This window comes from Bos indicus x Bos taurus, chromosome 9 (assembly GCF_003369695.1).
Source record: "Bos indicus x Bos taurus breed Angus x Brahman F1 hybrid chromosome 9, Bos_hybrid_MaternalHap_v2.0, whole genome shotgun sequence".
Taxonomy (NCBI): domain Eukaryota; kingdom Metazoa; phylum Chordata; class Mammalia; order Artiodactyla; family Bovidae; genus Bos; species Bos indicus x Bos taurus.
Genome location: NC_040084.1, coordinates 80,237,794 through 80,263,808, shown reverse-complemented (window position 1 = coordinate 80,263,808; position 26,015 = coordinate 80,237,794). Strand labels below are relative to the sequence as shown.

Genomic DNA, 26,015 nt, shown 5'->3' with positions numbered 1-26,015 from the left:
GCGTTTTGGATTTTGTTTGTTGCAGCTTCCTTTAGTACATTAACAAATACAGATAGGATTCCTGCCTCCAAGGGCCTCCTACTGTAGTCTGAGAGATACACATGTCAAAACTATGCACGGTGTGATGGTCCATTAGTAGATGTCTGTCCTGTGGGACTCACAAAGGAGGGTTTGGGATACTTTCAGAAACACAGGACATCCTTAGACTTAAAGATGAATAGGCATAAACCAGATGTGTCCCTAGATCCATGAAATATCAAAATCCCGTTTGAACTTGAGTCATGACACGGAAGGCCTGTGATGGGGTTATCTACTAAACTATGACTGAGAAGCGCCATGAATTTAACTCTCATGTCTTCCAATGATTTTTATCATTGCTTTCAAATGTACAGATTCATATAGTTTTTAAAATGCTAAGGAAGGCAGCAGGGTGGGAATTATGGTGTCCATTTTATAGGTGGGAAAATTAAGGCCCATTGATTTTAAGTGATTTATCTGAGGACACATAAGCAGGAGAGCTGAATTCATGGGCTGAAAGGTGCCATGAATGAGTGGAAATGTTTGGGGTTCTAGAGAAAAAGAGAATTAGCTTAAAATCCTGTGCCTGGTCTTTACCATCTGGGTGATCTTTGGCCTTATCTAACATTCTCAACTGTAAAAATGTTGTGTTTCAGTGTTTTCATGAAAATTCAATGAATTTGGATATTATAAAGTGTACAGCTGCTTGCTTTAATCCAGGATTCTTTTCATGTTATCGTGAGACCTCTAAACTACACCTGTGCCTCTCTGTACCCCTTGTTCCTGTTGTTTTTGATACTGGCCACTACTCGACCTCATCCATACGCTGGGAGGCCTCAGGGAAGACGCTCTCCATTCAGATCTGCTATCTGCGAAGCATGGAAACGGAGTGGCGGAACAGGCTGAACAGCTGGATGAGCCATCCTGGCCCCCCTTCCCCATGCAGACTCTTAAGTGCACGGTGTTCTCTGTGCTGTGCATGGAGGAGGCTCCTGCCTTCCTTGATCTGTTCAAAATGCAGCGGTTGCTACACGATCGTCATTATCTAACCAGTCTTTGTCAAGCAAAGCCAGCATTCACCCATTAACACCAAGAAGCAGCAAAGAATAGAGTGGAGATGCTTCCAGGGCTGCCGTCTAGAACCATTTACATTGCCTGTTGTTCGCAGGGAGAAACACTCCATTCTAAACAAGGATATTTCCAGTTTCAGCAAAGAGAATCAGTTCTTTATTTCCATCGACGTTAATACTTTCCATACGTCTTCCTCCTAGATCTTCCCAATCCCCACCCCCCCGCCCCCGCCACCTTTCTTCTGCTCATCATCCCTCAAGATACTAAAAGGAAGCCATTACTAAGAGTTTTATCTTCTGGTTTCAAATGTTAATCTCCTTCAACAAATTGAAATCTTTCTCATCAACTAGATATCCTAAGTGGGAAATGTGTTCTTTTGTAAATTTTCATATATACATTTACTCATGCTAATCAGCCATGCGTTTCGTGTTCCTCAGCATATTGGTCATATATAAAACTGAAGGGCAAATACTTTGAAACTTGAGGCGATTCACTTGGAATGGAAGCAGATTCTCGCCGAGAAGCATAAATCAAATGAAGATGCCATCTGGCAGTCAGAGTCCTACTTTATTAAACTTGAATTCTGCACTTTGCACAGAGGTGCTTAATAAGTGTTAACAGTGACTAATATCATATCATGGATGTTAATTGAATGTTGATAAGTATCTCAAAATGCAGTAATAGAGCCACACTTCAGCAGCTGAGCGCGGTGATGCTCTCGCTCCTCGGCTTCATGCCTCAGCTGTTTGTGAGCTTTAACAGGGTTTTTTCTCACCAGTCAAATGCAGACGTTTTCAGGGGTTTTTGCTGCCACCCAGCTGTGCTGCAACCCAAGCACTGAGTCTAAAGTTAAGGGGAAATATGTGCTGCTGAATCTAATTTCTGATGGAGGTTTTTGGGCAACAATATGGTTTGAAACATACAGGGATGGGGGTGGGGTGGGTGGGAGAGACTTTAGCCATGTGACCTGCATTTGAAGAGAATTCATTATTCACTGGTGTTCAGTGATATGTGGATTTTGAGGTATAAGTTGAATCGGATAGATTCCAACTACTCAGTGGTGCTGGGTCACTGTCAGAGGCCAGCCCGCACAAGGACTATTTGCTTCCCCTAACTGGATCTCAGTTCACAAAGGTCTCCCTGCTTTTTTCTTTCAAACTAATTTTATTGATTTATTTTATTTTTGTCTATGCTGGGTCTTTGTTGCTCTGCGGGCTTTTCTCTAGTTGCAGCAAGCGGGGTCCGCTCTCAAGTTGTGTGCTTGGGCTTCTCATTGCCATGGTTGCTCTTGTTCAGAGCGTGGGCCCTAGGGCGTGCGGGCTCCAGCAGTTGTGATGGGGGCTCGGTAGTTGCAGTTCCCATGTTCTGGAGCACAGGCTCAGTAGTTCTGGTGCACAGGCTTAGTTGCTCCGTGGCATGTGGGATCTTCTCGGATCAGGGATCTAATCCACGTCCACTACATTGGCAAGTGGATTCTTTACCACTGTACCACCTGGGAAGCCCCTCACTGCTTTCTGACATAACTAGTTTGTTCCTTCACCACCTGGAACTTTCATTACAGTTTCAGGTTGCATGCACAGAAGCTAGCTGCATATCATATCAATTCTATAGGACTAGAGGAAACAATGAATAGCAATATGCACATCCAGTTTTTCTATGAAAAGATGATTCTCTCTGTCCCCGTTTCCTTAGTGTTTTAGCTTCTTGTGAAGGAATGGCTCTCTTTGAAACTGACAAGATGCATATCCACATTTGTTTTTCAGGAATACTTAGATGTCCCTCATGGTCAGAATTGAGGGCCTGAATGGTTTGCCTGTGACAAGCCAAGAAATGAACTACATTTGATGGCTAGCCCTTCTTCCGTGTGTGTGTGTGAGAGAGAGAGAAACAGAAATTATTACAGCATTGGTTTTCTACTTAATGAGCTTTACTTTATGAAATACAATTTTTAAAAGTTTGCCTTTTGAATATTTACTTGCACTGAGACAATATATTCTCAAGAGGCTGGGTACAGGCAAAATTAAATAAGCATTTTCAGCGAATTTGATACCCTTGTTATTCATATACCTCAAATAATAAAAATCAAGTGTCTACTTTTATAAATAGAATGTCTGCCTATATTTACAGCTGCAGGAAATTCAACTCTGCTAGTATATCATTAAGAATGCCAGTACTTTACGAATGTTCATAAGTTTCAGATATTGTCTGGGAGTTTTATATGTGGTATCTCATTTAATATTCACAACAATCTTCTCATGTAAGGACTACTGTTAACCCCATTTCACATGAAGAAACAGATGTTAGGAGCATTAGTAATTGAATCAAGGTCTTGTAGCTGGTGGGTGTGTTACAATTGTGACCCAGTTCTCCAGAATCCTTGGACTTCATCATGCCAGTGCTGTCTTCATGGAGTCACCTGTGACGTTGAGCTCAGGAGCAGAATTACTTCTTTTTTTTTTGTCCTGAATCTCCCTCCCACCTCCCACTCCATCTCACCCCTCTGGGTTGTCACAGAGGCCAGGTTTGAATTCCTGAGTCAGACAGCAGATTCCCACTGGCTATCTATTTTACATACGGCAATATTTATGTTTCCATGCTACTCTCTCCATTCGTCCCACCCTCTCCTTCCCCCCTCCCCATATCCAGAAGTCTGTTCTCTCTGTCTGCATCTCCATTGCTGCCCTCCACATAGCTTCATCAATACCATCTTTCTAGATTCCATATGTGTGTGTTAATATACGATATTTGTTTTTCTCTTTCTGACTTAACTTCACTGTGTATAATAGGCTCTAAGTTCATCCACTTCATTAGCACTAACTCAGATGCATTCCTATTTATGGCTGAGTAATATTGCATTGTGTGTATATATGTATACCACAACTTCTTTATCTGTTTGTCTGCTTATGGATATCTAGGTTGCTTCCGTGTCCTAGTTATTCTAAATAGTTGTGCTGTGTACTTTGGGGTACATGTGTCTTTTTAAGTTACGGTTCTCTCAGGGTATATGCCCAGTATTGGGATTGTTGGATCATATGGTAGTTTTAGTCCTAGTTTTTTAAGGAATCTCCATACCGTCTTCCATAGTGGCTGTATCAATTTACATTCCCACTAACGGTTTAAGATGGTTCCCTTTTCTCCACATCCTCTCCAGCATTTATTGTTTGTAGATTTTTTTTTGATGATGTCCATTCTGACCCATTTTGATAACTCGAAATGGATTAAAGACCCAAATGTAAGATCAGAAACTGTAAAACTCTTAGAGGAAAACATAGGCAGAACACTCTATGATATAAATCACAGCACAATCCTCTATGACCCACCTCCAAGAGTAATGGAAATAAAAACAAAAATAAACAAGTGAGACCTAATTAAACTTAAAAGCTTTTACACAGCAAAGGAAACTATAAACACGGTGAAAAGACAACCCTCAGAATGAGAGAAAATAATAGCGAAACAACTGACAAAGTATTAATTTCCAAAACATACAAGCAGCTCAGTCAGCTCAGTACTTCTTATTTTGAGAGAATGAGTTGGGCAGAAAATTGCAACCCAGGTGAAAGACTACAACCTTCCTTGGCATCATGCCTTCTTCATGGGCAGGCAGGTAGATCTAGGAAGTAAGAAACAGGAGCCCATGTGTTTTAATCATACTATTTGTGTGGTGATTCCTTTGATAGCAAGGGACAGAGAACCTCACTCAAATTCTTTACAGCAAAAATGGACACATTATTGACTCACAGTCCCCAGTCGTTCAGGGGTCGTGTGCTTTCAGGCTAGGCTTGATCCAGAGACGTGCGAAGCCTCCAGGATATGGTTTCTTCTGTTGGGATTTTTTTGAATGAGCCTCCTGTGTGTATCAGATTTGTCACTGGGCTCACTCCCTTCATGGTAGTGTCAATGACAGAAGAGATTCCTGACTTCCTCTCCTCACCGCACAAATCAAAGGAGGAGATAATTTCGTGTGGCTTTTCAGGATGAAAATCTTCTTTTATGTTTGACAGGCACTACCTGCTATTACCTAGAAGCTCAATTCATAATTACTTATAATACTTTTCTTGACATAGTATCACCACATTAGAAACAAAGGGAAGGATTTTAGAGATGTGTGTACATGACATTTGCATACCAACCACATATGTACACAGCAGGAAAACTGTTATTCCAGAAGAATAGCTCTTTGTTTGCAATTTTGGATGACATTGCCTCCCTTCACTGTCTAAATGATGTGTGCCAATTTTCGCTTAAATTTCCTAATTGCTGTCTCCTTGAAGAAAGTATTTCACATTTATCGCTTTTGATGAGTTACACCTATTTTCTTTGTCCCATGAAGGAAAGGGCTGTGAAACAATGTAGAACTAAATATTTTATTTTGATTTGGGTTCACTTGTGTAGGTCAAGTTTAACTAATGCCCAATAAAAATAAAAATACATATTTCCCATCCAAAACTATTAAGTATAGCTATTTTACACCCTAACCTTATATCTCATGGAAATTAGACCACATTGCAATACAGTCATTTGAACTTTTCTTTGAGATGTTTTTGTCAGAGAAAATAAGCTGACAAGAATACGGAAACCCTCCATTTATAGCCAACCCTTGGTGAGGAGGCAATATTTATAAATATTTTCCATATGATGTACTTGTGTTTTTTGGTTCTGAGTACTATGGCTATATTGTTTCTTTTCTCTTACTTTTTTTCTTGTGAGTAAAGAGTTCCATTCTCTGTGCCCCTTTCTCCATGAGGAGAAAAGAAAGGAAGATCTATTTTATGAAACAGGTCATGGGAGGAGGTAATAAAATAAGGTTTTGCACAGGCTTATTTATTATACTGGTTCTGCCCTCCTGTTCACTCATTTCTAGGTTCTGAAAAATGGATTTTATTGTAACAAATATGAAGAGAAAGGACCATGATAGTCAAAAGGGTCATGGTCCAAATATAGAAAAGCATCAAGGGTGAATAGGCCATGTGTCTTCAAGTGCAGGGCCCTGTCATTTTTATGGACGAGGCATCACTAAGCAGATGTACCTCCTGAAGGGCTTTTAAGGGTATCAGTGGTCCCTACGGTTAAGAACACCAGTGATGCTGATATTTGCTTTTTTCATGTGTCCCTTCCCATTTACTAAACTAAAGGTTGATGCTTCCTGTAGACTGTGCCAGGCACAGATGAAATTATGCCGTTTTTAGTTTCTGGGGTGAAGATGTTGCAGGGCCTGCACTAGACAAACAGTCACCCTCCCTCCATGGACACATCTTCCCACTGCCGCCCGGCAGGACTCACGTGTGTGAAGCCTTCCTGGCCTTTGCAGGTCCTTGTCATGGAAACTCACATTGGGTGGATACTAAAAAGATTTCCCACCAATGCATACAATGAGTGTAAATTTCTTGCCGGTGGATGTGTACAGAAGGCTTTGGCTGGTCTTTCTTAACCGCAGAGTAGTCACATTATTGTGTAGAAAGCCTTCTGATGCATTACTGTGGGCTGACAGAACTTGCTCAGGGCCTTCAGGGAAATAGGCAGTATTAGTTAAGGCTCAAGCCTTTTAATTCCTTCTCTTTTTGTTTCTTTACCAATAAATTTGGTTTGGTCTTTGAGTATCTGGTGGCTCAAATGGTAAGGAATCTGCCTCCAATGTGGGAGACCTGGGATCAATCCCTGGGTTGGGAAGATCCCCTGGAGGAGGGAATGGCTGCCCACTCCAGTGTTCTTGTCTGGGAAATCCCATGGCGGGCATTTTCCATGGAGTCGTAGAGAGTTGGACACGACTGAGCAACTAACACACACACACACACTATTTGGTGACTTAAAATTGACATGTCAATTGACATGTCTTGTCACCTCAATTTTGGGCTCACCAACTGAGTGGTATATAAATAGGGCCAGCACTTTAATAATTCCCGTTTTATCTTGTTATTTTTTTGCAGTACAAATTGACTTATATTTCCATTTTATATATGAGGAAATTCAAGCTCAGAGAAGGTAAAGGAACCACACCCAATGTCAGTCCATGACAGAGGGCATCTTCAACCTGTGTCTCCTGCCCATGAATCCCATACACGCTTTCTAAAAACCTTTCTTAAAGCTGGCTTATAGCATCCTCTCTGGTCCACGGAAATAGCCTTATTCTAGGAGAGAGGAAGCCAGGTCACTCCTCACTGATTTGATTGTGTAATCTTGGAGAGATTGCTTTGACAACTACTTAACCTTTCTGAGCCTCTATTTCCACATGCTTTTCTCACATTATAAGGATATTATGAAGATGAAATGGTAAGCTGTGAAAAAGAAAATAATAACACATACTCAAGGCATTATTAAAACATTTTCTTCTCTATATTGCTAGTTATCAATTAAAAAAAATATTATAATCTACTTGTATACCCATGTTAAAACCAAAGAGCAGATGCTGCAATAAAATTAGTTCTGGCACCTAGTCTAAAGGCCCTTAATGAAATCAGAGAAAGCCTGATAAATGAGACAATATGATAAAATATTTAATTTTGTAATCTTTGTATATCTATTTGCTTAATTGTTTTTGCTTATTTTTCTCTACTTTTGTTTGTTTTATGAGAATCTGTGCTAAGGAAGAATCCTTAATAAGATTTCTAAACAAATTATTTTCCCTTCAGTGAAATATCAGAGAAAATGAAAGTGAGATTCCAAATAACTTTAGTATATGTGAAGTCAGTGAATAGTGTATGATGAAGACCATTCATGGGTCTGCAGATTTTGGCAAACTGCTTTAAAGCTGAAACCAAAGCATATTTTAAAAACTTATTCTAATTTTTTTCAGGGTGACTTATTGCTGGCTGCATTGTTTAAATTGTGTTCCTCAAATTATTTATATAGGTGTGAACAATATAGAAATCAAGCTAATATGCCCATATTGGATACTAGTCAATGTTGACTGAAACCCAAAATTATGGCTACAAATACACATTCTCCAGCATTTGGATTTATTTGAAAACAAAGAGAAAATTAAATCACGTATGATGGGCTAATCAAATCCTCACTGAAAATGGCTTTGGGATTCTAACTCATTGTTTAGAATTTTAGTAACATTTATGATAGATGATGCTTTTACCTTTAAAGTAGAAGTTGATTTGAGACTTGAAATGCTTTCTGATCAAATGGATTCTAAACTTGTTAAAGTACATGTGTTCAAATCTGATTTTATACCCTATGGATGTTCAGCAAATAAAAAACATTCATCCAACCCTTTGAATACTCTGCACAGGATCTGCGTGTAGGATCTGCCAGTGTAAGTTATCTGTGTCCAAGAATATGTCAGATGCATTTACCACGTCTGCTGCTGAGCCTTGACAGTAGCTGGAAATTTGACCATGTCTCAAAGATAATATAATTTGACCATATTATTTCCATATTATTCATATGCAATTTCTTAGAGAAGGAAAAACAATTAATGTTTTTCTTGAGTTGTGTTATATGTACCTTTTCAGTTGTATTTATGAAATCCTTTCTTTTCTTGGAATCAATACAGTTGGAGGCTGTAGGAAAGAAAAATATTTGGGGAGTTTCCACATTACTTTTTATGTTCCTGGAACCAGTTAGCTTTCAGAGTTGTGCTGCCCAAACACTATTGAAATATACAAATAGATTTAATTTTGGAAACAGTTCCCAGCTACATTTATTAAGTCTTCTGTAATAGTCCTCATTATTGAGGTGTATATGTGTATAAATTAGTGAGTGTGAGCATGAGCCAATAGGAAACAAAGGTAGGACTAGTCCTTGAAGCTAGAAATGATGTTAATGATCAAAATACATGTAAACAAAGCCTAGAGACTTCCTAGAGAAAGGCCCCAAATGTAGATGTTAGCTTTCTAGCAGTCAACTTAAAAAGGGACACTAAATAGCTTACAATGTAATCTATACAGCCAGTTTTTAGGAAAAACAAAATTCTCCTTGATATTGATACCACATACATATCTCTGATATGTCCTCACTTTAAAAAGACAATTAAATATTGTAAACTGCACAGCTCCCTTTTAATTGCTAAATGAACTGAAATAGACACCTTGCTTTGTCCATAGTAGCATGCAATACATATTTTTCTTACCACTGACTTGTACCTAAATTTGTTACCTAAACCAAAACATGGCATAGGATCATCATCACTTTTTTTTGATAAATTGATTAAAACACTGACAAAAATCATCTCAATCACTAACAATACCATAAGAAATGAATATTCAGGCCATCAATAAATATATCCTTAACGTTAATGGGCTGAAGCACAGCATGACTATTGCAATATTCTGCTTTAGGTAGTGATATATAGAATTACGAGATTTGATATCATTATCTATTATATTCTCTTCCTCACAGGATTCCCCCTTAATCTTATTATCTTTCAAAAATCAATTTATTGAGTACCTACTGTGACAGACACCTGGATACAACAACCTTGATTGGGAGGAATTATTGTTTTCATTTTCTCACAGAAGAAAGAAGTATCACAAAGGTTAAATAAATTGTCCGATATTATGCAGTTACAAGATTTAGATCCCTGACCTCCATCTCTTGCCTCTCCAGCTTGGCAGACAGATTCTTTACCACTGTACCACCTGGGGAGCCCTAGAACTAAGGCAGGGGTGTGAATTTCCTGAATTAAAATGCAGTATTCTTTTCATTTGCACATTTTCTCTCTCATCCTAACATGCTTCAGGTTCTAATCCAGGCATGACCTTTCTTTTCCCCTGGTTTTCAGTGCTTTTCACATCTATATGTTTGGCATACATATACATAGAATTAGAGCTTCCCAGGTGTCACAGTGGTGAAGAATCCTCCTGCCGATGCAGGATTTGTTCCCTGGGTCAGGAGGATCCCCTGGAGAAGGAAATGGCAACCCAGTATTCTTGCCTGAAAAATTACATGGACTGAGGAGCCTAGCGGGCTACAGGCCATTGACTCGCAGAGTCTGACATGACTGAGCATGTACGTATGATAGAATCAGCATCAGACTTCACAGGTCTTTAGCAATTAAAATGACCACTCCAATCAGTACGGAGGCAGGAAAGAAAGAGTGAGAAATTGGAGAAACCATGTTAAATTAATATTTTATTGTTTACATTTCAGTTAAAGAGATTTAAGCCTAACTCTTACTTACTTTAGTTACTGTATTGAGATGAGATTCTTAACAAACGATAAGGTGATTAGATGTTTAAAATTATTTGGTTAAAAAAAATACACATTTCTGTTAACTTTTTTTCTACCTAAACTTTTAAATAACATCTAACTTCTCTGCACCTTGCAACATTTGCAAAAAATTTCTCTTTGTGGTTAGTAGATGAAAAAGTGCCAGAAATTCAAAAACTAACCCTTTTTGGGGTTTTGGAATGCTCAACTTTCCCGAAGTCCACTTAGGTCTGTCACTTAGTCCTGAAGGGTTTCTGTGTCCTCAATTATTGGATATGGTGGTAGACTAACCAAGATCCCATCTGTGTTCTATGTCTGAGAGTCTATGAAGCTCTTTTTTATTCAGTAAGCAAGAAGAGTGTTTTCTCAGGTGCTGGGCACACACATGTGGTATATTCACAGTCATTCATTATTTCATTCGCTTATTCACATTTATTTATTCCTCCATTCACTCAACTGACAAATATCTATTGACTTTCTACTCTGCCAGCTACTGTCCCATGTCCTGTGGGACATTCAAATGACTTTTTAACTCTTAATATATTTCATTGTGGTTGAATATATATAGTTAATTCAATAAGGTAAGGAATCTATATCATAGATATTAACTAATAGTTTAGTCTTTTAAACTCAGCATTTCTAAAATCAAAATAGATAAGTTTTCATGTTTATAGTAAAAGATCTCCACAGCTATTCTTTTAAAGAAAAGATAAGAAATATATAAATTTTTAAAGATTGTTTTAGATCTACTATTCATAGATAATGGAGAAGTCAATGGCACCCCACTCCAGTACTCTTGCCTGGAAAATCCCATGGACGGAGGAGCTTGTTAGGCTGCAATCCATGGGGTCGCTAAGAGTCAGACACAACTGAGTGACTTCACTTTCACTTTTCACTTTCATGCACTGGAGAAGGAAATGGCAACCCACTCCAGTGTTCTTGCCTGGAGAATCCCAGGGACGGGGGAGCCTAATGGGCTGCTGTCCATGGGGTCGCACAGAGTCGGACACGACTGAAGTGACTTAGCATAGCATTCATAGATAATGTCTTAAATAGTTCATCATCTTTAGAGTTTTCCTGAAAAATAAAAGAAATTTTCATATTTTATTTGATATAGTATTTAGATATATTTATCCAATACTTTGGCCACCTGATGTGAAGAACTGACTCATTGGAAAAGACCCTGATGCTGGGAAAGATCGAAGGCGGGAGAAAAAGGGGACAACAGAGGATGAGATGGTCGGATGGCATCACCAACTCGATGGACCTGAATTTGAGCAAGCTCCAGAAGTTGGTGATGACAGGGAGGCCTGGCGTGCTGCAGTCCGTAGGGTTGCAAAGAGTCTGACACGACTGAGCGACTAAACTGAACTGATCAACTTAGATAAGTTTTGTGTACATTTTGGTGCAAAGTACTCTTTTTAAATAGCCTAATAAGAAACAGTGTTCTTAAGATTGTCAAGTGATTAATTACTCAGGGAAAATAGCTGTTTAAACTCTTTAAGCCCCTCAACGATTTCTAGCTCCTTCATGCCCGTCAGATGACCAGCATTCTACTTTTCTGAGTGAGTTAAGAACATCTTAAGGAAAATTCTCGGTTTCTTTTTTATCTAAAATGTTGATTTGCTTCATTATTTCTTCTTTTCCTCCAGTCTAATTCAGAAAAGTTGGACTTCCGTGGAGGTGGTTAAGGCTCCATATTCCCAATGCAGGGTACATGGGTTCCATCTCTGATTGGGGAAGATCCTGCATGCTGCTTGGTGCAATCAAATAAATATAGAATAAATAAATAAAACAAAAGTTTTCATTCTTTCTTCCAAAACTGATCTTTTAATCGATGCCTTTGAGTTCCCTTTTCTTTCCCACTTTTCCAAGAGTTTATTCCCTAATTCTCTTATCACTTCTTTTTCCCTTTAGCTTCAAGTCTTCTTTATCGTACAAACTTCTCAAAATTGATTCTTTTTCAGGTTACACATTTGTAGTTTGTCCAGGAAGAGATGGAAAGAGGTGAAATATGTGTGAACTTTCTGTAGTGTCTCTGGGTTTGGGGTAGTCTGCTTGGAACTTCTGATGTCAGTCACTTCTACCAGAGTTCCCTTACCATCCCTCACGACCTTTCCTTCTCAGCCTCACGTCCATTGTCTCGATGTGCCAAGTGTTCTAGTCAGACCAGCTCTTTCTTCAACATCCCCTGGTCTTCTCTAATGCATAATGATGTGTACATATTAAATGCCTTTTCTCTGCATCTGTACTTGCCAAATCCTAGCATTCTTTTAAGACGTAAGAGAGTGTTTCCTAATTGCTGCATGCCCAATCCGTGTCTTGTTTCTGTACTCCCATAAGGCCATTTTATGCCTGTGTAGCTTTTACAACTTGTTTATATGGTTTTCTTACACACTAGACAGCAAGCTCTTTGAAAGAAGGATTCTTATCTGTCTTTGAATTCCACATGTGTACATTATTTTGAATTCATACCCGATGTCTTTGAAATTGATATAAGTTAATAGATAAATGAGACAATAATAGCGAGATTCAAACCTCATATGAAATTTGATTTTCAATACTATTTTATGTCATCACATTAGGATATATATGCTTTGGAAAATGTATCATATGATTGAGTGAATGAACCAATAGATGAAATTCTGGAATTACCTGACAGAGTTTGTCTATTAGGATATTATAGGCACCTGCTTGAAACTTGAACATTTTTCTAGCCTTAAACTTTGCAGGTGATGACATATTCCAGGATGAGGCTGAAAATATGAATGCCACCCAGAGATTATCAAAGTGCCAGGGTAGTACCTGAATAACTACATAGCAGAAGTGATTATAAAGCTTTTCTTGTTACCTCACTTGGATAAGGGATTCCCTGGTGGCTCAGACGGTAAAGAGTCTGCCCACAATGCTGGAGGCCCGAGTTCGATCCTTGGGTCCAGAAAATCGCCTGGAGAAAGAAACGGCAACCCCACTCCAGTATTCTTGCCTGAAAAATTCCATGGACAGAGAAGCCCGGCAGGCTACAGTCCATAGGATTGCAAAGAGTCAGACACAACTGAGCAACTATGCACACTTCACTTGGATAAAGCATGACTTCCATTTGAACCACTTACCACTGTTGCCATACTTGGTTGTTCAAACCCTTCTTGATCATATACTTTGTTAAGCTCTGATAATAGCTGATATTCAGATTATTTGTCATTTCCTAACTTTATGTCTAATTCCAAACTCTTGAGGGTTGTACCCTGTTGTTGTTTTTTCTGTTTGCCTAATCAGTCCTTGGACAGTGTGGAATCAAGGTTTGAGGTTGTGTACCTTTACACTGGCACATGAGTCCCCATTTCCCCACTGACTGTAAAAATTTTCAAGAGAGACAGAATTGATTATTTCAGCAGCTCAGTTACTAACTGAATAGGGCTCATCTGATTAGATTGTAAGATATGCCATAGGCTTTGCCTTGATTTCTTCTTGAAGGATCTTTATTGTGTGCGGACCTAGAATATGGAGACTGAAAACAGTTTTATTCATTACATCTGAGAATCAGTTGTAGCATGAAATTTTGCAATGCCGTTCAAGTTTTCAGCTGTGCTTTCATTACTTTGGGTATTATTTCCATTGATGTGGGAGGCTCTTCCCTAAGAGAGAGATTTTCCTTCAGGCAAGGTCAGCTTGTTTATGCATACTTATGAATATAATGCATATTTTACCACTCTATTTCTCTGTTCTCTTTGTTTACAGAATCCAAAATTAAAATTGGCTTTTTTTTATGCTAATCTTTGCACATCCAGGAGTAAAAGGAGATTTAGAGAAAGAGTTATGACCTTATTTAGATATACCAAAATTGTAACCAAATAGTAAATGTAAGTTCTGTAAAAGATGAGACTGGAGAAAACAATACCTTGGAGGTATGATTTTGTTATGTCATACTTCTCATTAGAGTACACTAGTCAAATAGTCCTCCTTTGGCTTTATCCTTCAAGTATTTAGTTAAAGAATAAATATTTACAATAACTTGTTAAGCCGTAGTTATTTACCTGCCATAATATTATTAAGGGATAGAATAGAGGGAATTGAAAAGAAGAGAAAGAAAACTTAAAGTGAGAATATAAATATAAAAATATCACATATGAGAAAGCAAAAAATATTTAATTAATACAGAACATCTAATTGGCCATGCCCTTTTGCTAAAACAAAGCAGCAAAGAGCATTCTGCAAGCGAAGTGGTACCTGTGAAGGTGGGGTCCTGTATTTCTATAGGCTCTGGTAGTGGAATTTCGGTTTTATGAACCAAAGGACTTACCTCCGTTAACTGTCAATTAATGAGCTGTTCTTGCTATTGGATAAAAATTGATAAACAGTTTAATGAAACATTGGTTTTTAGCTACTGTAATTTTCTGTTCATTTGACTTATTAACTTTAAGGTATGGGTAGTAAATGTCATTGCTCATTTTAAGTTCAATATTATTTATTCCTCATTTTTATTCCTTTTTTCATTTAATCAATTTCTGCAGTGGGGTCAGGTTAATAAACTTGTAATAAGATAGTAATATGGATAGTGGAAAATAGTTGACTTGAATGGTTGAAGACCTAAACTATACATAGTCCAGGTCATCATAATGACCTATGAGTCCTTAAGCAAGTATTTTAACTTCTCTGGTTCTCAGCCTTTTTTCCCTCTGTTATTTGGCTGAGAGAGTCGATGATTTCTAAAATCTTTCACTTTACTAAATACTCCCTATATGATTTAGAATAAGCTCAACAAATAATGGTGATAGAAGTGAATGGTTATGTATTTGCTCCTAAAATAAGTTAGTCTGATGTCAAATATGTGGTCAAGAAAAAAGAAAAATCTCAGTTACAACCCTGATCTTGGAAAACTTGACATGTATTTAAGAATACATGTGGGGGAGAAGTTTGCATTGCCAACACCAGACAATCATAGCCCAGATGCAGAGTAAGGACCAGAGAACACTATACTATCCTGAATCATCAAAGAAAGATTAAATTATGTTCAGGAGACTGTAATTAACTCAAGGAGAAGGCTAATGTACTTTGGAAAATAACCACTAGCAGATGTTAAAACAAAAATTATTTCTCTGTGGTCTTTACCTAACCATAAGATTGTATTAACTAGAACATATACCTTATTCCCTAAGCTTCCCCATGAACCAGACTTTGACCACAGTAAAATCAAATAGATGAAACTAGAGAGAAACAGGAATGATAGAGCCTTATGTTTTTATTTAATCTGATTATTTATCTCTAAATCTAACACTGGAAACTGCAAGTTTTTGTATGTTAGCATTCATACATGCTCAGTTGTGTCCAACTCTTTGTGACCCCAGGGACTGTAGCCTACCATGCACCTCTGTCCATGGGGTTCTCCAGGCAAAAATACTGGACTGGGTTGTCATTTCCTTCTCCAAGGGATCTTCCCGACCAGGGGACTGAATCCACATCTGTTGAGTCTCCTGCATTGACAGGCAGATTCTTCCCCTGAGGCCTCTGGGAAGTCCCATATTACTCTGTGTGTGTGTGTGTGTGTGTGTGTTTAGTTGCTCAGTCATGTCGGATTCTTTGCCACCCCATGAATTGTAGCCCGCCAGGCTTCTCTGTCCATGGGATTTCCCAGGCAAGAATGCTGGAGTGGGTTGCCATTCTATTCTCTGGGGGATCTTCCTGGCCCAGAGATTGAACCTGGGTCTCCTGCATCACAGGCAGATTCTTTACTGTCTGCTGCTGCTGCTAAGTCACTTCAGTCGTGTCCAACTCTGTGCAACCCCATAGACGGCAGCTCACCAGGCTCCCCCGTCCCTGGGATTCTCCAGGCAAGAACACTGGAGTGGGTTGCCCTTTCCTTCTCCAATGCATGAAAGTGAAAAGTGAAAGTGAAGTCACTCAGTCGTGTCCGACCCTCAGCGACCCCATGGACTGCAGCCTTCCAGGCTCCTCCGTCCGTGGAATTTTCCAGGCAAGAGTACTGGAATGGGGTGCCATTGCCTTCTCCGTTTACCGTCTGAGCCACCAGCAAAGCCCATTAGCACCTATAGTTTTCTTTAAAGACTTAGTATCATTGTGTCTCTCAAGCCTTTTGTGCTTGTCTTGATAGGATTGGCCATTTCCTCTTTTGTGCTGTGCCCAGTACTGTGCTTATATTTTTGTCAAAGCACCTAAAACATTTTGCAGCACTTACTTCTTCACAAATGTTTCCCTTCTAGGCTCTATAAGTTTGCTTTTTCATTTATGTATTTTGTAAACTTAGTTCATTTTCTGATGAGTATAGACATTCTATAAATGTCTAAAAGTGTCACAGAAATAGTCCAGAAACCCTAATTAAGGAGGCTTAAGTTATAAGCATGAATTCACAGGTACTTACTCTTTTGTGTTTTTAGTAGTTCTGATTCACACAATGCTTTTGTTTTGTATCTTTCCTACGCTCCAGCACTGACAACCTGCCGAGAAGTGGCACTCTCAGATCATTTTCGCCAGCAGTTTCCAGAACCAGCCCCCTAAACACAATGGCAGAGTAATCGAATTTTGACTGTTTGTCCCATCCTCCTTTTGTGAAAACTCCCCTTTTTTAGACACACTTTTCACTTTTCAAAGCCTTCTGTGTAGTCGTCCCAGCAATGAATTGTCCCCTGCTCCCAAATTAGCACTCTTTCCTGTTCCTACTCTTTATCCCTTTTTTGTCTTTACATTCTGAACCCAGTTCCAACCTTTAGCTTCATATCATAACTGTTTCTAAAAATATGAGCTTGTAATCAGACTTATCTCTGTGTGTGAGTGTGTGTGTGTGTGTGTGTGAGTGAGTCTTCCCAGCCTTTAACTATCTTCTCTACCACCCCCCCAGGTGCCTCTTACTTTGCCCCTCTAGACACTCCGAGTGGAACAGTGGCCCCATTCAAAGTTCTTTTTTGTAGCAAGGAGAAGCTGCTGCTTCTGGTACACTTTTGGTACACTCTGATAAAGTATTTAAGCATACATTTATCTTTCAGTACCCTCCTCCCGTCTTTACCTACTACTTTTGAATCTCTTCTACTCCCTTCTATAAAATAAAAGAGGTATGTATCTCTTTTCTACGACTGAATATATGAAGAGTGGTATTCCTTCTTTTAAACATTTCTTTTAACCAAGCAATATAAGGATCATATCTTGTTTCCAGGTCCTATTTGCCACTTCTTCCATAGAGTTGAAGCACATAATAATTGTTTTTAATTGTGACAGCGCTCATCTAAAGTGTAACTGGTATATTTTATTGGCTCTTCTACTAAAATTATGATCTAGTGTGTATGTGTTTAACCTCAGAAAAAAGGTTGATAACATTTGTATATGCATGAGAAGTTTGCCAATGAAGTGCTAACCATAGTAAACTATTAATCCATAACTTGTCTTAAAATAATTTGGAAGAATAGAGAAATGAAATACTAAAGAATCTTACCAGGAATGGACATTTTACATACGTCTCCATGTCTGTCTATCTATCTAATACCTGCCTACCTATCTAATCATAGCTCAACATGACCCTCACTTAGCTTAGTAATAATAACCTGTAAGCTTCCAAGAATAAATATCTAATGTCAAGGATGATTTTTTTCTAAAAACAGTCTGAGAAACCACTGGATTAGAAACAATAATGTTCAAATTTTCCAAGTGTTTGTTACAAGTAGGCGACGGAGGTTTGGAAAATATTTTTAAGGAACTCTTCTGTAGGCCTATAAACGATGAAAAATCAGTCTTTACTTTGTTAGTAACGTGAAAGATAATTTTGCCTCATATTTAGGAAGGAATTTTAAATAACTTGGGGATATTTAACAAGATCTGTGAACACAATTTTCTGAAAACTTGTTAGTTTTATTGAATATTAATGTTTCATTGCAGAGTGGTTTCTTATGAATCCAATAACCTAGAAGTAAAGCTTAAAAAATGAAAAATCTCTCTTTACTTTATTCCATTGTTTACAAAATATACTGTGTGAACTGCTGATTTCTAGGAAATACAAGCATAAGTTGTAATACTACATTTTCAGGAACTGTTTGAGGAAATATTTTTCTTTTATTTCAAAGAAGATACTGAGGCACAAAAACTCAATTAAAATTAAAGCAAAAACAAATTTCTGAGATGGTTATCTCTATGTCTCTATTTTAATAGTAACAACAATTGCCTCCCTTGTAGAGGCCATTACTGATTCCAATTGCAACAAAGCGATTTGCGCAAAATCTCCAAACTTGGTGTCCTATCTTTCATGTTATTATCATTTAGATCTTTGTTTTAAAATCACACTAATTACTTGGAAGTTTCTGTGAGGTAAAATAGCAGTACAATATTATGACCACTGTTTTTTGTTCTTTAAGGGCAAACCAATCATTGACGAGGGCACACGTAGCAGTTTCATATGATAGAAACAATTTTCAAACCTTCTTAATGAGTGAAAAAAGCAATCTTCTATCATCTAACATTCCAGTTACATGTGCATATCATGAGACGACTGTTTCCTGTTTCCCGTGGCCATAGTCCTGGAGAGTCAGACTGGAAAAGCAGGGTCAGAACTGGGAACACTGCCCCTGACACATCTGGTCTGGAGGACTCACATGCTCCCTTTCGCCTGTGGAAGCTCTTGGTGGGAATGACGCTTTCTGGGTTAGGGGATGGTTGGGTGCTTGTGTGCAGCTGCCAGATAGCTGGAAGGAGTGGGTGTCAGTGCCAGCGTTCTGAGGCTGAAGTTCTCCTTTTGTCTTTTAACTTTTAGTTCAGTGGCCATGGGGTCGCCAATCACAGGAAGTCCCTGGATGCCACAAGTTGTTGTTCCCTGTAAATAGCTGTATCTGTAGAATCTTGGCCTGTTTCTATCTTGGATGAGTTCGTCTCAGAGTGTGAATAGCTCAGTGATTTATTATTTTTTATCTGAGAGATGCCGTGCTTTAGCTTAGGTCGTATTGCCAGTGTACAATTTTGTTTTTCTTTAGCACTTGAACTTGATTTTCTTTTCAAAAGAGGTGCTCTTTGGTTTGTTACTATGGATATGGTTTAAATATATAAATATATATGTATAATTATAGAAGCTATAATATTGTTGTTGTTGTTGCTCAGTTGCTAAGTCATGTCCAAATTTTTGTGACTTGGTGAACTGCAGCACACCAGGCTACCCTGTCCTTCACTATCTCCCGGAGTTTGCTCAAACTCTTGTCCATTGAGTTGATGATGCCAGCCAACCATCTCATTCTCTGTTGTCCCCTTCTCCTCCTGTCTTCAATCTTTTCCAACTTCAGGGTCTTTTCCAATGAGTCAGCTCTTCGCATCAGGTGGTCAAATACTGGAGCTTCAGCTTCAGCATCAGTCCTTCCAATGAATATTCAGGGTTGATTTCCTTTAGGATTGACTGGTTGGATCTCCTTGCTGTCCAAGGGGCTCTCAAGAGCCTTCTTCAACACCACAGTTCAAAAGCACATATATATATATATATATATATATATATATATATATATACATACACATATAAAATTATACCTTATATATATACTATAATTTAATATGAAGAAAGTGAAAGTGTTAGTCCCTCAACAGTGTCTGACTCCTTGTGATCCCATGGACTCTAGCCCACCAGGCTCCTCTGTCCGTGGAATTCTCCAAGCAAGAATACTGGACTGGGTAGCCATCCCCTTCTTCAAGGGATCTTCCCAACCCAGGGATTAACTGGATCTCCCATATTGCCAGCAGATTCTTTACCTTCTAAGCCAGTAGGGTAGCCTTATTTTATATGTATATATACATATACATTTGGAGAAGGAAATGGCAACCTACTCCAGTGTTCTTGCCTGGAGAATCCCAGGGATGGGGGAGCCTGGTGGGCTGCCATCTATGGGGTCGCACAGAGTCAGACACGACTGAAGCAACTTAGCAGTAGCAGCATACATAGACATACATACATACATATATATCTTTAAGGACCCCATCACTATTCCCTCAGTGTTTAATCAGTCATGCTGTTTGGCTTTGATGAAGCTTTCAATTTTGAAAATGGTGGAGCTTGTCAAGAGTCATTTAAGTGCCAGAAAATGGTTGATTTGAGGCAAGAACAAAGTTTAGAAAGAAAATAAATCTAGCATTCGCTTAATAATTTGCCCTTTGCAGCAACAGAATCTTATCTGACCACCCACATTCATCTGGCTGCTGACGTGGTTCTTGCTTCAATTGCAGAAGCTATTTTTGCACCTTTTGTGTCTTTTGAGGAACCGAGTGGGCCTACGTGCTTATAATGATTCATGTTGCAAAGTGCACAGGGTGTCCTGAAGTGATATGCAAAGAGGAGGAGAAAATTAAAGCTAACTGCTTCCTTTAAGCATTTTGAACAGTCACATGAAATGGTACTGGATTAAGGCACATTTTAACTCTCATGTCTTGATGCTTTAGTCCTTTCTATGAGACATAACTTGTCTGGAAGAAAGAGCAATGTTTTTAAAAATGAACAAATATACAGTGGATATCTATAGATATGTAGTACTATTTTATATGGGCCTTTTATACTGGGAGATAAACCATCTGAAGATGGTGACTGATTAATCTATTTGGATTATGTACTTTGACTGATCTTCTATGCATTTTTTTTGGATCAGGCTTGAATAAATTAATTCTAAGTATGAGAAGGTTCCTTTCTTCGTTACTTTCCAGAGTTTGTTATGTCTCAGGATTTAACTTTGGTTGGTTTTGGCTTCCTATTTCAGAAATTAATTTTAGCATGGAACATAACATTGCTGAAATAAACTATAGAAAAGAATTTTCTATGAGGTTATCTGAGTCTTCATCCTGGGGAGTTTAGTTGCTGATGCACCAAAGAAGTTTAGTGGGAATCAGCTTTAAGTCAGATTTGTATCATGGATTGCAGTGGCATAATTTCTAGTTCCAATACATTGATTTAATTCTAGCATTATTTTCCACGTTGCTTCCACGTTTACTGTAACAGAATATTCTCTTTTAATGCAAGAACTTATTCAAAAGATGTGAAAAGACAGGAAATTTTTTCTTGAAAGAAAAAAAGTCTTGAAGGATCCAGTTCCAAATTTTCTTTTCTCAAGGAGAGCATTTCTATGAGTAGTGTGTCGGTTAAATTGACTACAAGGTTCATCATTTTTAAAAGATCTTATTGTTTATTTTTTAGATTCCCAGAAGTTGTGCATGTGTTCCTGTGGAGGGAGTTGGCATCGTTGAAAGCAAAGACGGCTGTGATGCACTTTTTTGATATGAGGATAACAGGTTAATAGCTGACATTTATTATTTTATTCTATGAGTTTTACATTTAACTTGAAGAGAACTTTTAACTTACTGTGCATCCACCCATATGTGAATTGACTATCATCCAGTCTGGGAAGAAACAATGTATATGCTATTTAGTGAGTGAAGGTTTTGTTTTGTTTTTCATAATAGCCCAGTTTTAATTATAATTTGCTTAATTGAAGCAGCTTCATTTAAGAGAATTTCTTTCTGGCAGAATTTATTTTCATACAAAATTCTGCATAGTAAAACCTAATAACTTTTGTTATAGAATATGAAAACATTCCACCAGGAGAGCAAAATCACAATTGTAAAAAATTTGCAAAAAGCTTATGACAAAATATTAAAATTAGTAAGCTGTAGTCCTAAGTCATAAAAACTTTGGACAGATATGCAAACTGTACAACTGTCTGCAGTCATTGTAACCAACATGCAAAAAATACTGTTCAGTTTTCCATTAGGTTTGAAATGTCCAGTTAAATTTTAATGTATGTCAAACTAGATGGTGATCATCTCAATCTCTTTACTTTTTCTCCAGAAGTTCTCTTAAGTGCTTGGCAAGGTTTTATATAGTATACAGTACCTTCCTCATATTGGCTACTTGCTCCTTTTAAGGAGAACTAAGGTTGTGATGGGAATTTTGACTAATAAAAGAAGCATTTATAATGAATTTGGCTCTCAGAAAGGTGCCCTTTTTTAATCATCCTGTGGAAATAAGTCTGTATTCAGCTGGACTCTGGCACTGCTCTTGGTTTTTCGGTAGATCCTTTTTTCCTTCATCCGGTACTCATAGGTGGTATGACTTGTGGGTCCGTCTGTGTTAAAGCAGCAGTGCTCTGAGATGCTCGTGTATTTCTTAAACTATTTTGCAGTTGATCTATGACATTTTGAAAGCAAATACATGGAAATGGCCTCTAAATTTTTGTCCAGTAATTATTATCAGAAGACATCTGTTTTATTTACAAGTGTAATTCCAACAATGCCTCAAAAAAGACCAAGTCACCATTTTAGTTTTTAAAAAATGTTCTATTATTAAAATATTGGAAGTAGAGAAGTAGTGTTTATGACCTGTCATTTTATACCATTATTATTTAGGATGTTATTATTTAATGCTCACTTGACTTTTGCCACCACTCAAGTAATGATTAATTTCCTGAGGTAAAGTTTTTTTCTAAGATACTGTTTTTCTAAGCAAAAGATCCCAGATTGACAACCCTGGGTACTGTAGGCCTTTATTCGTCTACAGAGCTGGGCTGCCCGGCTGCCAATCCCACCCAGCTGTTATCCTGAAGAGACCTCTGTGGAGGTCTACACGGGAGGCTGTTTCTGTGCCTTTCCTCTCAGGGCCTGTCTGAGGAAATTATTTTACTGGGTGCCAAATTTATTTGAGTGGGACTGAAGCATGGCCAAAGGAGTGGGCACACTTTTAGAAAAATGGCAACTCTTCCAAGTAATATCATTTTCTTTTCTTTTGCTCAATTACTTTAGTTCTGTTACCACTGAGACAGCATGCAGAAGGTAGTGTCTTTTTCAATATTACTCCACTCAGAAAAATGCACGGAGCCTGCAAGACAATGCCTGTCTTTCTTTACTAACCGAAGGACTCCTATGGGCTAGAGCACTATCCACAGGAAACCCCAAAGTCATATCCTCCTGCAAATTATCCTACTCCTTTCAGAGCACTCAAAGGCATGAGGGAAAAATTTCAATGTGAATGTGAAGCTGTGTTTGGAATACTGTTCCTTTGTTGGCAGTGGGTGCCAAAAGTGAATTTGCGTGGGTTTGGTTACCATAAAAAGAAACCTCAGAGAACGAAATGATAACCAGCTATTTTCTTTCCATGTGAGGATTGCTCTAATATTGCATTTTTAACACATCAATTGATTGGGGAAATTGGAGATATACTTTTAACACATAATTAGAGAATTTGAAAAATGAAATCCATCTATACAATCATTGAGAAGTAATGTAGCTATAATTAACTATATTACTACTGATCTTCAAAGCTCAAAGTAGATTTCTATTGAGAAAATTATACTAAAATTACAGATATATACAATGATACATTTGATGGTTTATAATAATATTCTGAGATACAAAGAAGATATTTCTCTATCTTATAAGAATTTTCATACATTTAATTAATACAACACAAGCTCAAGAATTTCTACCATTGTTGGTAGAAGTAGATGGCTAAGTAAAAGTATCCTTTAAAAGTATCACCAAAAAAAGACAAATGTCATTATTAAACTTTGAAAGCCTTATGGATTTTCAAGTGAATTTATTTTCCTAAGTGTAAGTTCAGGAGAGCAGCAAAGAGACTTTGAAGTCCAGAAAGACGTGCCATGTATGCCCAGGAATAGATCTATGGTGCAAACCATTTGCACTGCAGAATTTTTTCAGTCTCCAAGACAAAGCGATCGAAGACAAGAGATTAACGAAAAGAGTCCAAATGATTCATGAATAGGATCAGTAAATTCCCAAAGGATCCGTCACTCCTGTTTTCTCCCATCTACCTTTCAATGTGCCTCAGAAACTCCAAGAAGGAAAGTGGTTTTATGGATAGCAGTTAGTTGAAGGCTGTCCAAGGATGGGTTAGAGAGTTATATCCTCATATATGTTTAAAATCTCATGTAAACAGTACATGTGAAATAGGAGTGATTTCCAGTTCCCTAATAATAGTCTAATTACACAAAATTGTGTAATAGTCCCTAATAAGCTTGTAACTGAAGTGAAAAGTTAGACATTATAGTTCAAAGGAATGTAGACCAGAAGATGTCCCAAGTCCTACTGGGATCTTCAGTTCAGGCAGAAGGACAGAACCTCTTCTTGGACAGAAGTAGGGAGAATGATACTAGGTTTATCTAATTTATGATAAAATGGTAAGACATCTTGGGTGGGTTTACCTTAGAAATTTAAAAGGAGGAGGTTTTCCTGACTGATTCAGGGAAGTCTGGTGGCTCAGTGGTAAAGAATCTGCCTGCGGTGCCGGAGACCCAGGTTCGACCCCTGGGGGAAGATCCCCTGGAATAGGACATGGCAACCTACTCCAGTATTTATGCCTGGAGAATTCTGTGGACAGAGGAGCCTTGTGGGCTATAGCCCATGGATCACAAAGAGTCAGACATGACTGAGCAACTAACTTTCCTGACTGAAGCTATTTACATAATTGAGTCAATGTGTTTTTTACTGGGATCAAAGTTGTGATTTTTAAAACATTTTCTGAATAATAAATGCTATTGGAATATAGGATGTTCTTCTATTAGTATCAGCAAGATTGTTTTTTAAAAATAAAAAGTAGGTGTGACTTTTTCTGATTTGTCCTTTAAAATTTAAACCCATCGATAATTAAATAACTATTCCAGATAATATTTTTCTGACCATTAATGTATTATTTCTGATCTACTTTTGAATTTTGTGTAAATCACTTTTCTTCATCTTCTGGTCTGTTCTTTAATAGAAAAATATTATTACGTTTCCTTGAATTTTATTTGGTGCTTTTATTTTTATATGTCCTTAGTGGATAAGAATTGTATATAGCTAGTTTAAGATTTCAATTCAGTTCAGTTCAGTCGCTCAGTCGTGTCCGACTCTTTGCGACCCCATGAATCGCAGCACGCCAGGCCTCCCTGTCCATCACCAACTCCCAGAGTCCACCCAAACCCATGTCCATTGAATCGGTGATGCCATCCAACCATCTCATCCTCTGTCGTCCTCTTCTCCTCCTGCCCTCAATCTTTCCCAGCATCAGGGTCTTTTCCAGCATCAGGGTCTTTTCCAATGAGTCAGCTCTTTGCATGAGGTGGCCAAAGTACTGGAGTTTCAGCTTTAGCATCATTCCTTCCAAAGAAATCCCAGGGCTGATCTCCTTCAGAAGGGACTGGTTGGATCTCCTTGCAGTCCAAGGGACTCTCAAGAGTCTTCTCCAACACCACAGTTCAAAATCATCAATTCTTTGGCGCTCAGCCTTCTTCACAGTCCAACTCTCACATCCATACATGACCACAGGAAAAGCCATAGCCTTGACTAGACAGACCTTTATTAGCAAAGTAATGTCTCTGCTTTTGAATATGCTATCTAGGTTGGTCATAACTTTCCTTCCAAGGAGTAAGCATCTTTTAATTTCATGGCTGCAGCCAACATCTGCAGTGATTTTGGAGCCCCTAAAAATAAAGTCTGACACTGTTTCCACTGTTTCCCCATATATTTCCCATGATAAATGTAATTCTTTACTGTAAACCACAAAAGTTAAATCTGATTTTAAAAGTTATTGTTTCATTGCTACACAAAAATACTATATTGTATTTAATTATTAAATATAGTATCCCAGTCCTGTTTTTCATAAAATTTTATGTATGTGTTTAACTTCAAGTCCATGTTTTAAGCAAAATTATATATTCTGTGAAAACTGAGAAGTGGCAAGTGACCATATGCCTAATTTTCACTTGTGAGGTTCTTATTAATACTTTCTTAAAAGTAATGCTTTTCAAGGAACAAAGTCAAAC

The 26,015-nt window shown here is 38.1% G+C and overlaps 1 protein-coding gene across 5 annotated transcripts in view; it reads left to right on the top strand.

The window, feature by feature from the left end:
* The window catches only part of HIVEP2 (human immunodeficiency virus type I enhancer binding protein 2), a 218,418-nt gene that overhangs the window by 154,378 nt on the left and 38,025 nt on the right, over window positions 1–26,015 (top strand). For 4 of the 5 annotated variants that reach the window (XM_027551730.1, XM_027551732.1, XM_027551733.1 and 1 more), the window contains exon 4: window positions 21,398–21,492. The exons of the other annotated variant lie outside the window; for it this stretch is intronic. The gene's annotated coding sequence lies outside the window, so the exon portion shown is untranslated. The remainder of the gene's footprint in view (window positions 1–21,397; window positions 21,493–26,015) is intronic. 5 annotated transcript variants of the gene reach the window in all.